Raw genomic sequence first — 12,525 nt, forward strand, 5'->3', positions numbered from 1 at the left:
GGATTTACTTTCCTATTCATTTCTATAGAGTATTTTAAAAAACTATAAAGGATGTCATGTTTTATTAAACCCCACAGGACTTATTCATAAAGGGCAAATCTGTGCAGCCTTCTTTATAAAATGTCTTCCTTAGGCCCCTGAGGCCTCACATCCCCACACAGGAGCCCTGTCTCGTTAATTCAACTTGCCCTGTCTGATATGGGTACTAGAAGCAGGTGGTGCCTTTCCTGCTGGTTATTGTGCCAGCCAAACAGAGACCTGGATGAAATCTCAGAGCCCTAGCTGGATGGAACCAAATTACACTGAGTCACACCCTGCTTAAAAATGTAAAAGGTTCAGATTAGAGCTGATATTATAAATAGCTACACAGTTCCTTCCCATCTCTTATCTAATACATTCTGTTCTTCCAAGGCTCTTGGAGAACACCGGGATGATAAGAAGCTATGGTACAATGGTTCTCAATCAATGGTGTTAAATATCATCATACTTCAAGGGCACCTAAGGTTGGAGTGTATCATCACGAATATCTGATCCTATCTACAAACCATGGTGTGCAATAATGGCAGTCTATCTAGAGAAAGAGAGGATCGCTGCCTATCTGCCTACCTACCTAGTCACATGGCTCCTATCATCAGAGAATGTGGACTCCACCCTAGAACTAAAATCTCTCTCTCTCACTTTCTTTCCAGCTTTATAGTGTATTTTGTTTGGAGGAGAGGGGGAGGAGGGCTTACATTTGTGTGTACAGTTTACTATGGAAAAACTAAGGATATGACCAGTGAATGGGGTGTATATTCAGTAGCACAGAAGTCAGACACTGTCTCTTCAGCAGCAGCACAAACGAACATAAGGACAGCCATATTGAGTCAGCTCAATGGTCCAGCTAGCCCAGCACCCTGTCTTCCAACAGAAGCCAGTGCCAGGTGCTTCAGAGGGAATGATCAGAACAGGGCACTTAGTGAGTGGTCCACCCCCTTTCCTCCAGTCTCAGCTTCTGTACGTCAGAGGTTCAGGGATACTCAGAGCATGGGGTTGCAATCCTGACCATCTTGGCTAATAGTCAAGATGGTCCTGTCCTCCATGAACTTATCTAGTTGTTCTTTTGAACCAGTTATATTTGTAGCTTTCACAAGGTCTCCTGGCAATGAGTTCCACACACTGACTGAGTGTTGTATGAAGAAGGACATACTTTTGTTTGTTTGCCTGTTAATTGCATTGGGTGACCCAGGTTCCTGTGTTCAGTGAAGGAGTAAATAACACTTTCCTATTCATGTTCTCCACACCAGTCAGAACTTTATAGATCTCTGTCAGATCCCACCTTAGTCATCTCTTTTCCAAGCTGAACAGTCCAAGTGTTTTAATCTCTCCTTATACGGGAGCTGTTCCATTCCCCTAATCATTTTTGTTGCTCTTTTCCTATCCTTTTCCAATTCTAATATATCTTTTTTGAGACCATTTTTTACTTAAGATTTTTAAGTCCAAAGCAGACTGCAAAGAGTTACAGAGGGATCTCACAAAACTTTGGGTGACTGGGCAACAAAGTGGCTGATGAAATTCAATGTTGATAAATGCAAAGTGATGCACTGGAAAAAATAACCCTATCTATACATACAAAATGGTGGGATCTAAGTTAGTTGTTACCAGCCAAGAAAGAGATCTTGGAGTCACTGTGGACAGTTCTCTGAAAACATCCGCTCAATGTGCAGCAGAAGTCAAAAAAGGTAACAGAATGTTAGGAACCATTAAGAAAGGGATAGATAATAAGACAGAAGCTACCAGAATGCTACTCTATAAATCCATGGTACACCCACATCTTGAATACTGCATGCAGTTCTGATTACCCCATCTCAACAGAGAGAGTTTCATGGAGACTAGGTCCATTAATGGCTATTAGCCAAGATGGTCAGGGATGCAACCCCATGGTCTGGGTGTCCCTAGTCTCTGTTTGCCAGAAGCTGGGACTGGATGACAGGGGATGGATCACTCAATAATTGCCCACTTTCGTTCATTCCCTCTGAAGCATCTGGCACTGGCTGCTGTTGGAAAGCATGATGTTGGGCTGGATGGACCACTGATCTGACCCACTATGGCCATTCTTATGTTCTGATGAGATGAGACGACCAGAACAACACGCAGTATTCAGGGTGTGGGAGTACCATGGATTTATGGTCATCAGACTGCTGCTGAACACACCAGGTCCACCCAGTTGGAACTGACTAACATGCTGTTAAGTATAATCCATGAGACTCCTCCATTATGTGCAGGAGAAAAGCAGGTTCCCCTGGATGCACTGTGGATGCTGGGCAGTCCAGTAGGTGCATTCCAGGAGGGTATGTTGGCAGCTCAGCCATCATGTTCCTCCTGTCACACCTAATGGAGTGAGCAACTCAGCAGCTGTAGGTTAGTACCTTGAGCAGTAGTGCAGAGGCATCCTGACAAGCAGTAGTAACAGGCAGGGGAAGCTGGTGTTTAGTGGGGCTAATCCCCAGCAGCAATGCCTTAGCCGTTGGCCACACCATGGATGTTGCTGAGCAGATTTTCAAATGCTTAGCACCTTCAACAGGAGCCAGATTGTCGAAGGCTCTGGCCCCAGTGGAGGGTGTTGATGCTCAGCCCCCATGCTGTGGTGTGGTTGCTATACAACATGGTGCCATTGGCTGCCACGGGGAGTGCTTGGTGGGGCTGGAGCTGCTTTGTGCCGTCCATAGGCTGAAAGCAGCAGGTGTTGCTCAGGAATTCCAGGCCTCTGCACATCCCGGCGGCTTCTCCAGCCACAGCAACAGGAAAGGCAGGAGTTGGGGTGGGGTCTCAGGTTGCGAGGGAAGCTGACCAGGAGGAGGGGCTTCCTGAGCTTATGGGAAAGGGTTTTTCCAGAGGCAAATGGCTAGGGAGGGGGAGGAGGGACAGGACATTGTGCCTGGCCTTTGGGGGGTTGGGAGGGGCCTTCTGAGTAGTAAGGGTGGGCTGGAAGGGACTGAGGTGGGAGTTCTGAGCAGGGCGGGGGGTGAGCTGATATAGCATGGGGGAAATGGTGGGGGTGGGAGTATGAGTGAGGTGAATGGGTAGCAGGGGGCATAGCTGGAGGGAGAGAGGAGGAGCAGGAGGCTGGTGTGGGAGAGGAGAAGAGCTTGCGACGGGGAGAAAACAGCCCAGCCCTTATTCCCTCCCACCTTGTATGGTACCATATCCTGGTTTTGCATGGTGAGAGGTGATGGAAGAGGGAAGAGTCGGGCCTCCTTTTCTATCCCCTTCCCCACCAACTTCCCTTATCCTCTCACTAGACCCTTCCCTGCCTCGGTTGCTCACTTGGAGCATGTAAGGTGGAGGGGAGTAGGTGGGGCAAGGAGACGGGGGAATGGGGCTCTGATCCCTGCCACCTCATCACATATTTTTCAGCACCAGCTGTTGCTCACTACGGGGCTATAAAACCAGCAGAAATAGGGCCTGCCTGGGGTTTGGTTTGTTTTAATAATAAATGCAAAAGATGAACCTTGCAGCCATGTTTGCAGGATGATGGGACAGAGTGAAACTGCAGCGTGACACTGTTAACCATAAGCATTTTAAGCAACACATCCTCCATCCCACCAAGGCACCCTCCAGTCTAACATGGTTCATTTTGCTTTTTTGACAGGTTTCAGAGTAACAGCCGTGTTAGTCTGTATTCGTAAAAAGAAAAGGAGGACTTGTGGCACCTTAGAGACTAACCAGTTTATTTGAGCATGAGCTTTCGTGAGCTACAGCTCACTTCATCGGATGCATAGCATATCGTGGAAACTGCTCATGCTCAAATAAACTGGTTAGTCTCTAAGGTGCCACAAGTACTCCTTTTCTTTTTGCTTTTTTGCAAACACTAAAATGTGCCTGAAAAATCAACAAGTTGAGGGGCAATTTTGACCCCAAAAATGCAGAGGAACAGGGCGAATGGAAACAATTACTCCTGCTGGTCTTTTTAGGGTTTGAAAACGCGGGATCCTTTTTCAGCTCTGTGCCTAGCCCTTCTGATAATAAAGGCAGCAGCCGCTGAGGCATTACCATCTTATCTACATATTTTTTTTAAGATTCAATCAAACAATCAGGCTAGCAAGTAAATCTTGTGACTTGCTTTCACCCACTCACTCATGCTTCCCAGACCCAACGGAGGATATAATAACATTCATTGTACTGTGTTAAAAATACCACGGGGGAAGTAATACTTCCCTTTAGCTGAATCAGCCTGAGGCAGATTTTTCTAGAGAAAGGCGAATCCTGTAACAGGACATTTCACATTTTGAAAAATGCCACCGCAGACCTCAACAAAAGCTTGTGTGTGGCTCTGCTCATCTGTCTCAGTCTGTGAATATCCCAGTATAGGGCTTGGGCTACTATGCGGACTGCTCAAGCTTCTCCCTAGGGCTGCAAAATATTAGGGTTGCAGAATGTTCAGTAAATATTTGCTTTGGGCATCTATTGGGGCAGTAGAATCTGGGGCAGTTTGCTTGGGGCAGTTTGCCTGGGGCAGTAGAATCTGTAGAGACAGCACTGCCCCCAGTACATAATGCAGTGAAGCAGTCTGGTCTAATGAGGCTGTGTTGTCTAGTGGTTACAGCATGGGATTTATTTTTGGTTTGGGTTTTGGGGGGGTTTTTTTGTTTTTTTTTTTTATCAAGACCTGGATTGGGGATGGAGAGGAAACAAGTTTGAGGGTTAGTGGATTTGTAGTGAGAAATTGCCTTCAACCTTAATTCTACAGAAGTTACTGCTGTTCCAGAATTAATGTACATGATCTCACAACTTGTGGCCGTCACAGAAGAGATTACATTTCAACGGAGGGACAGGGTGGCACTTAGGAAGCTTGGGTTCTAGTCTCAGTTCTGTTACCAACCTTGGACAAATCACTTCATCTTTCTGTACCATTCTCCCTCCCGCCTTTTGGCTTTCTCATCTATTTTGACTGTAAGCATGGGCAGTGCGGAACCCCCACTCTTTGGGGAAGCTAGGCTCCCTGCCCTGCCCTTTCTGCCCCACCTCCCCCGGCCCGCTGGAGTCCCATCTGAACCACCCTGAGCACAGGCCCGCTCATCCCAGCCACCCTGAGTCTCAGGCCAACCCCTGGGCTGCCGGCCAGCCCAAGTATGAGCCCAGCCAGTGACCAGTCCGACCACTGGCCTGACCACCCCAGCTATCCCACCCTGGGTCACCAGTCAGCCCGAGTTGCCTGTTGGCCCAAACTGCCCCTGGCCACCGGCCAACCTTAGCCACCAGCCAGCCAAGCCCCAAGCTCCTGGCTGCTGGCCCAAGCTGAGCCCCCGCCAGCTTCGGGGGAGATGGGGAGCGAGAGCGGGGCCTCAGGGTGGACCACAGCCTGGGTTTGAGGAGGCTTGGCCTCTCATGGCCTATTATACCTGCTGCCCATGACTGTAAGGTCTTTGGGGCAGGAACTGTCTGTACAGTTATCTCTGTTGGGAAATCAAGGTGCTACTGTAATATTAATGAATAATAATAATAACAGTTTGAATGAGCAGAGAGAGACGGCCTAGTGCAGGGGGATGGGAGATTGTTCCGTGCACAAGGACAGCATGGAAAAAGGAACTAAGTTGTGAGTAGGAGACGAAAATAAACAGGGAGTGAAGCATGGCAGAAAGATTCCTTTATGTGGCGGAAGAAGTGTTGTGTCTCCGATACCCCTGTGTAGTAATGGTTGGCTAATGCTGACTGCTGTACTCATGCCTGTTTTTCACCAGCATAAATATCTATATATCCTTTCAGTGACAAATGCAAAATCTGAAGGAGCAGCATAGCTCTATGTTGGAGAAAGGGAAGTTTTTGGTAAAACTTAAGCATCTTATTCCCCAAAGTTCTAAGATCTCAAATAATTAGTGTAAAGTCACTTCTTGTTCTTTTCCTTCTAGCGGTTCCTCATAATACCAACGTATTCGCCATCCTTCATAGGGCTTATTCTGATGAGATTGTATTGAACTCTCTGCTTTCAACTAGTCCTAATGGTGTTTGTAGACCTCTGCTTTTATCATAAATATGTTGATGGTTCAGGAGGTGGCACGCTTCCCTTTGACTTGCCCACCAGTGCCCCAGCATGGGGCGAGGGGGCTACAGATGCACTGCTAGAGATGCCATCTTTGGGAGAAGATGTCAGGCCAAAGACCGCAGGATGCCATGTTTAAACTCCCATCAATCTCTGCTGAGCAGAAGGAAAAGCATAAAGGATGGTTGTGTAGGCTCCAGAGGATGGCATTGGTCCAGCCTTATCATTTTCCAAGGGTTTCCAATCACCAAAGGAGGTAGGGTAATGCTTACAGTGCAGAACACCTGCAGTCCCACCCTGGGGTTAGTAATCTCTTACAAGGGATAATAAGAATTTAATCAATAACTGACGTCCAGTTTGCTTTCACCGGAGGCCGTGGATCGCTATTGATCTTTGGTCAAGCACATGACCGGTGTCTGAGAAGCATACGAAGTTAAGTAAGTCAGAGTGCTGTATTTCATGAGGTCTCTTGAACAGTGGAATTGACAATATTTTGGCTCTCAGTGAAGGGCTTGTATAGCGCAATGGAGAGCGCAGCTGGGAAGATCCAAAAGGGAGATTAAACTGGACTCCCCCTCCCCCACAGATCTTTTTCTCGCTGAAAGGGTATATATAGATTTATGCCGGTGAAAAATAGGCACGAGTACAGCAGTCAGCATTTAACCCCTCCCGCAACGTTGAGGAAGTTCAGCTCAAGGTCAGAAGTTTATGGTTGGCCACACGGGGCCTTGTGACACGTTTCTGGGGCACCAGCTCCTAGTGAAAAAGGAGTTAGTCCTGGCTCAGCTTTCTGCTCCCTTTGCATAGGGGCTCTTACCATGACTGTAAAATGGCTGCTTGGGAAAGCGAGGGAGAAGAAGGCTCTTGGGAATCTCATAGGATAGTGCTGCTTCTCAGACAGAGGAGTTGTGTTCCCTTTTCTACATATATGATCTTATTCTTCTGCTGAGTTAGTGCGTTAGCTGACAGGCCCAGAACAAAACCTCAAACCCCAGCGCCCTCAAACCTGGGTGATGTTTGCATCCACAGCTGGACATTGCAGCCTGAGCCATTTTCCCCATTTCTCCACAGTCAAATGAACTTTCCAGGGGGATCTCTATATGGGTATTTGCAGAGGGAGCTAACGTCCCGTATGCCCTAACAGGGGGGGGACCTGGCAACATTTGTCCTAACACATCTTTTAAATAGTACTGCATTGCTACATGCCACCTACATGGGTGAGTGGCAATAGATGTGTGCAGGGTGTTCCTCCAGCATGTAATTTTATCGACATTGTCAAATAAGATTTTGTTGTTGCTTTTCAACCGTCTCCATTAAGTTTTTATCTGGCACATTGTCTTCCATTGTGCCATCCTTTTCTCTGCTCCACAGAGGTGCTGGAGCAATGTGTATAGTGGGGGTGCTGAGAGCCATTGAACCAAACTGTAAACCCTGCATATGAAGGAAACCACCCCCCGCACCCCTAGTTCCAGCACCTATGCTACTCCAGGTAGATATTCAAACTAATCACATTTTACATTCTTGGCAGTGTGGTCTAGTGGAGAGGGCACTGGAGTGGGGCTTGGAGACCTGGCTGTATTCTGGGCTCAACCACTCACCTGCTTGGTGAATTTGGCCATGCTGCTTCACCTTGCTATGCCTCTTGTTTCCCCTCCCTCCGCACGTTGGTCTTGTCTTTTTAACTGTAAACTCTTGGGTGCTGTCTGTGACTCTGTGTTTGCACAGTGCCCAGCACAGTGGAGACCCAAGGTCAGTTGGGGCCTCAAGGTGCTACCTATAAGCATAATAATAACCAGAGAGGAAGGTTGACTCGATGACTTAGTAGATGCTAAGGATGCAAAAGGCGTATTGCAAAGCTGATCTTCTCCCACAACAACGAACATCATGCCCTTCCACAATACTGAAGTGTCTGCTTCTTCATCTTCCACTAAAAGGCTTGGCAAAGGACTATGTAAGGGACTTGTTGCATAAATTTCATTAATTCAGCCTCTTTGTCAATGCAGCATTCCTAAACACTAGAACCAAAACACCAGGAAGCCAATTCAAATAAATGTGGTGGCCTGTGGTGATACCTGGCTGCTAAACTTAAAACACCTCAGGGATCAGTAACTCCAGCAATGGAATCTACTGTTTTGAGAGAGGGAAAACATACAGGTTATGGCAGATACTGCAATCCCATGCAGTACCTTTGGTGACCACTGTATTAAATCTGTCACTGGCTTATGTATGGCTGTGTTCTACTCCAGCGGGGAGGGCTACTGCAGCTCCCCAGGAACTAAAAACAGATGGGGGGTGATTAAGGTAAGTCACTGAGACTAAACAACTCTAGAGAGGTACCATCTCTGGAGAGGTTTGCTTGTACTGCTTCAGGCTGGGTTTTCCAGAGACTCAAACTAAGAAAGGGCTTTTGGTATAAAAAGGCTTAGTTTAACCTGACTCTGGGCCTTCCTTCTGATTCAGCAAATGAACAGGACCTTCTATCCAAGGAGGGGCCTCAACCATTGTGGAAGGGTTGGAAAGACTTTGGCCTGCTAGGGCCCCATTAGACTGGTGGGTGACTCCTGGTTTGTGTTTAAATCTGTTTATTGTTTTTATTGTGTTTTCTCTGTAATGCTCTTACCCAAAGAATAAATGTGTTTGCTTAGAAAGAGTTGTGTGGTAACTGGCACTGTCCATAGCCCTCGGAGAGAAAGCAAAGCACTGGCTGTTGGGCAGACTGGCTTGTTTTGGATATCTCACTGTAGGGCAGGTGGCTGTGCAGCCTTAAAACCCCTGGAGAGAAGGGAGTGGGGCAAGGGTCCCAACCAGGGGTGATGGAAGCTCCCTAAAAGTGGGGTGGCCACCGGCGCCCAAACTGTGGCCCTGCGCCCCCATGCCATCCCTTCTCTCATGCCACCCCTACCCCCGAAGCCTCCTGCCCTTGCGCTGCCCCTTTCCCCGAGGCCACTCCCCCATGCCGCCCTTTTCCCCCGACGCCCCACCCACTTCCCTCTTAGGCCCCGCCCTCACGCTGCCTCTTCCTCCTGAGGCCTCACCCCTTGCTCACTCCTCTCCACCCCTCCCCCCACATCACTCACCCTTATGGGCAGTGAAAGGTGGGAGGGCATAGCCCTTCCGCCTTTAAAAGTGATGATGCCATGGTTCCCTGCCCCCCACCATTCTGGCGTCCCTGGTCCCAGCCCAGAGACAGGTGATGGCTGGAGACCTGAGACCTGGCTGGCCACTCCTGGAGTGGACTACCTGGAGTGGACTATGGAGGGGAGGGGGGGAAAGGGGTGGGGGGGAGATACAGGTGCAGTTACTGTGAAACCATGACACCAATGATGAGAAATATTGGGCCAAATCTTGCTCACTGTACTGACATACCATTAGGTCACAGCTACTCAGGTGAGTAGGTGTTTTCTCAGCAGGTCATTGAGGTCATTACCTCAGGGTAATGGGTTGAGGTCATTACCACGTGTGTTTCCAAAGGCTGACACACTTTTTCTTTTCCCCACTGCTTCAACCCAAACAATTGCACATTCACTTGCTATATTAAGATCCTATATAGCAAATCCTGGGGATTTCGACGCATTAGCCGAGTGCATTAACACTCCATTACTGTGTTTGTATTTCTGGCACATTTATTCCCTGTGAACACGAAGGCTCCACCTTGAACCAGCCCAAGGATGGGCTTCCCCATGGAGGATGGTAAAGGAGGACAGCATACCAGTCATGCTTTTATAGGCTGTTGGACAGCACTGCCAGTCTAACCCCAGATAAGTAATGGAATGTGCTTCAGGAACGTAAACAGATCCAGAAGGTTACAGGATCCAAAGCAATTAATTTTAAGGCAGAGTCCCTCACACAGAGTATTACACACGTGTGGATGCACACACACTGTTGTGTCTCCAATCAGCTAACAGACAATGCCCCTACCAAAAAACCTGCAATTTCATGCATTGTTGGGGTGGTGGAGGGTTATTCACTGGCCAGTCAGGAGGCTCCTGTTCCTGATGTTGTATTAACAGTACTGACCTGGGTTTAATTACAGTGCATGAAAACTGTACATAAAATATATTTCTTTGAGGAGGTGAATTTGATTAAATAAATCTATCAGGAAGCGAGAACAACCCGACCTCAAGTGCAAAAAACAAAAACAAAAACTATTCAGGCATTTATTGAAGCCTCCAGTCATCTTAATCTTCCAGTGCAATCCTGTTAACTCCCTTTTCTGTATTTTTATACAACTCAGCTAGAACTCTTCTCCAGGTTCTCATCCTTTCCTGTCTCAACGGCTGCCTTTACCTTCCTTCTGGCCCCCTCTCCTGCAATCTTATCCCTTTCCCCTCAAACCCATTCAAAACACATCTGCAGAAATCACTGCCTAGCACAGTGTGGCCCTGATCTTTGATTAGGGTTCTTAGGCATGACTGCAATACAGATAATAATAATCTTCCCGGATTATTGCTTTGACCACGTTGCCCCCAGGTTTGCATCCATCCATTGGCTCCCGCTTTCCCGTTGCATCAAGCACAAACTGCTGTTCTTCACTCATCAGCCCTTTATGTCTTAGCCCCTGGCCGAGCCATGAATCTACTGTCAAGCCCCACCGCTGCCTCTGCTCTGCCAGTGATGGCAGTCTTCACCGTGCACTGAACAATGAAACTTACTGAAGAAGTTATATCCATTCTTCTACCAATGTGCCGTACCACAGTTTGAGTGTGTGTCTTGTGGGCCTAAAATCCAAAAGTGGCCTTCGAACCAGCCCCCACAAAACTGTACATGCACTTGCTTGCATGTGAAAAAACACGAAACTTTGCACACATCTGGACTACTGTTTTCAGTTCTCGGCAACATATTACAGAAACACATTGGAAAAACTAGAGGGAGTTGAGAGACGAGCAATAAAAATAATCAAAAGGCCAGATGCATGTGAAGCAGAAAGATTACAAAAGCTAAATATTTACCTGGCTAAGGGCCCGATTAAACATGCATTGAAATTGATGGGAATCTTTCCATTTATTTCAGTGGGAGCTGGACTGCGCTCCAAGTGACAACCAAAGTGGACTCAACAATAATTTACAAAGTTTTGCAGCAGAGATGGGTCCAAGTCTCAAAGTCCAAACTCCTTCAAATGTCAGACTGTTTGTTTGGGTCCAGGGTTTCAGCTCTGTTTGAAACCTCAGAGAGAGATTATTTAGGGTTTATGAAATGTGGATCCATGGTTTCAGTTCAGGCCCCTTTCCCATTTTAAACTGGCAGTTTTTGATTCATGTTGTCACATTTTAATCTCACTCTTTTTTCCCCCAATGCCCTAGCAAACTGACCATGTTTAATATGCTCGAAGTGAAGCACATTAAATAAATAAACAAAATGGACTGAGAAATAAAAGATTAAAACTACCAAATGGAAATGTCTCGCTTTCGACAAGAATTGTTTGGAGACTATTCCAAAAACACTGCTAACTGCAGTTGCTTAATTACCATTGTCTTTTTGGCTACTCATCTTATTCAAGCTATTAAGTTGGGAAGCCACTGATTTGTTTGCTAAGATAAACTATTGAGTTTTGTGTGCAAGGTCTTGTTCTGATTTTGTCCAGACACATGGCAAAGTCAGCAATACTGACAGACTTAAAGAATGGTTCTCCTCCTTTTTAAACTTAATTTGGTTTATTTCAACCTAATAAAAAGTAATGGGTTTATTCCTAAACCAGAATGATCTTTAACCCAAACTTCCTCTCAAGTGCATGTGAGATGATTATAGATAGAGATTACAGATGAAATTCTGTCCTATCCCTTCCAACGTGGAGAAATTAGGCTAGAATAAAATCACTTTTATTTTAGAATAGTGTCCACACAGGGATTTATACTGATATAACTATAGTGGAATAATTATTTTAGTATAACTAGGCCAGGAAATTTCCCCATGTAGACAAGCCTTAAGAGGCACAGCACAGAACTCTTATCCCAGGGGAAGAGGGAGCTAAAAGGCTTTCAGCCACCTTTGCACCCTCCCGATTCTAGCTGCTTTTGGGTCTGGAGAGGCCTCTGGCACTTATTTAAATTAAACTGAATTAAGGCCACTTTAACTCTGAATGACAGCATCCGCACTGGGAATTAATTCAGTTTTAATTAATCCACTTTAAACTTACTCCTTTGGTTAATATGGATTAATTTTCCTGAGTGTCTCAGTGTGGACAAGACCTTAGCATACAAGGAAACAGCAGAACTGAGTGTACATTAAATCCTTCCAAATGTAACGAAACTGAAAAATAGAGAAAAAAGGTGTTTTTCTCTAGTCTTTTTTCAGTTGTAGTTATCTTAAGTGATTCTTTTAACAACCACAGGTACCTAGTTTGAAAATAGAAATATGCTTTGGCCTCTTTTTGATGTATGAAGAAGACTGGAAAAGTTTGGGAGCTTTTTTCTATTTGCTTTTACATTAGAAATGCAGGTCTGGTCTAGTCTGGAAGAGTCAATGATGACCGGAGAACTCATGGAATGATGTCACAAGAGTCCAGAAAG

The sequence above is a fragment of the Chelonia mydas genome, chromosome 2, assembly GCF_015237465.2.
Source record: "Chelonia mydas isolate rCheMyd1 chromosome 2, rCheMyd1.pri.v2, whole genome shotgun sequence".
Classification (NCBI taxonomy): domain Eukaryota; kingdom Metazoa; phylum Chordata; order Testudines; family Cheloniidae; genus Chelonia; species Chelonia mydas.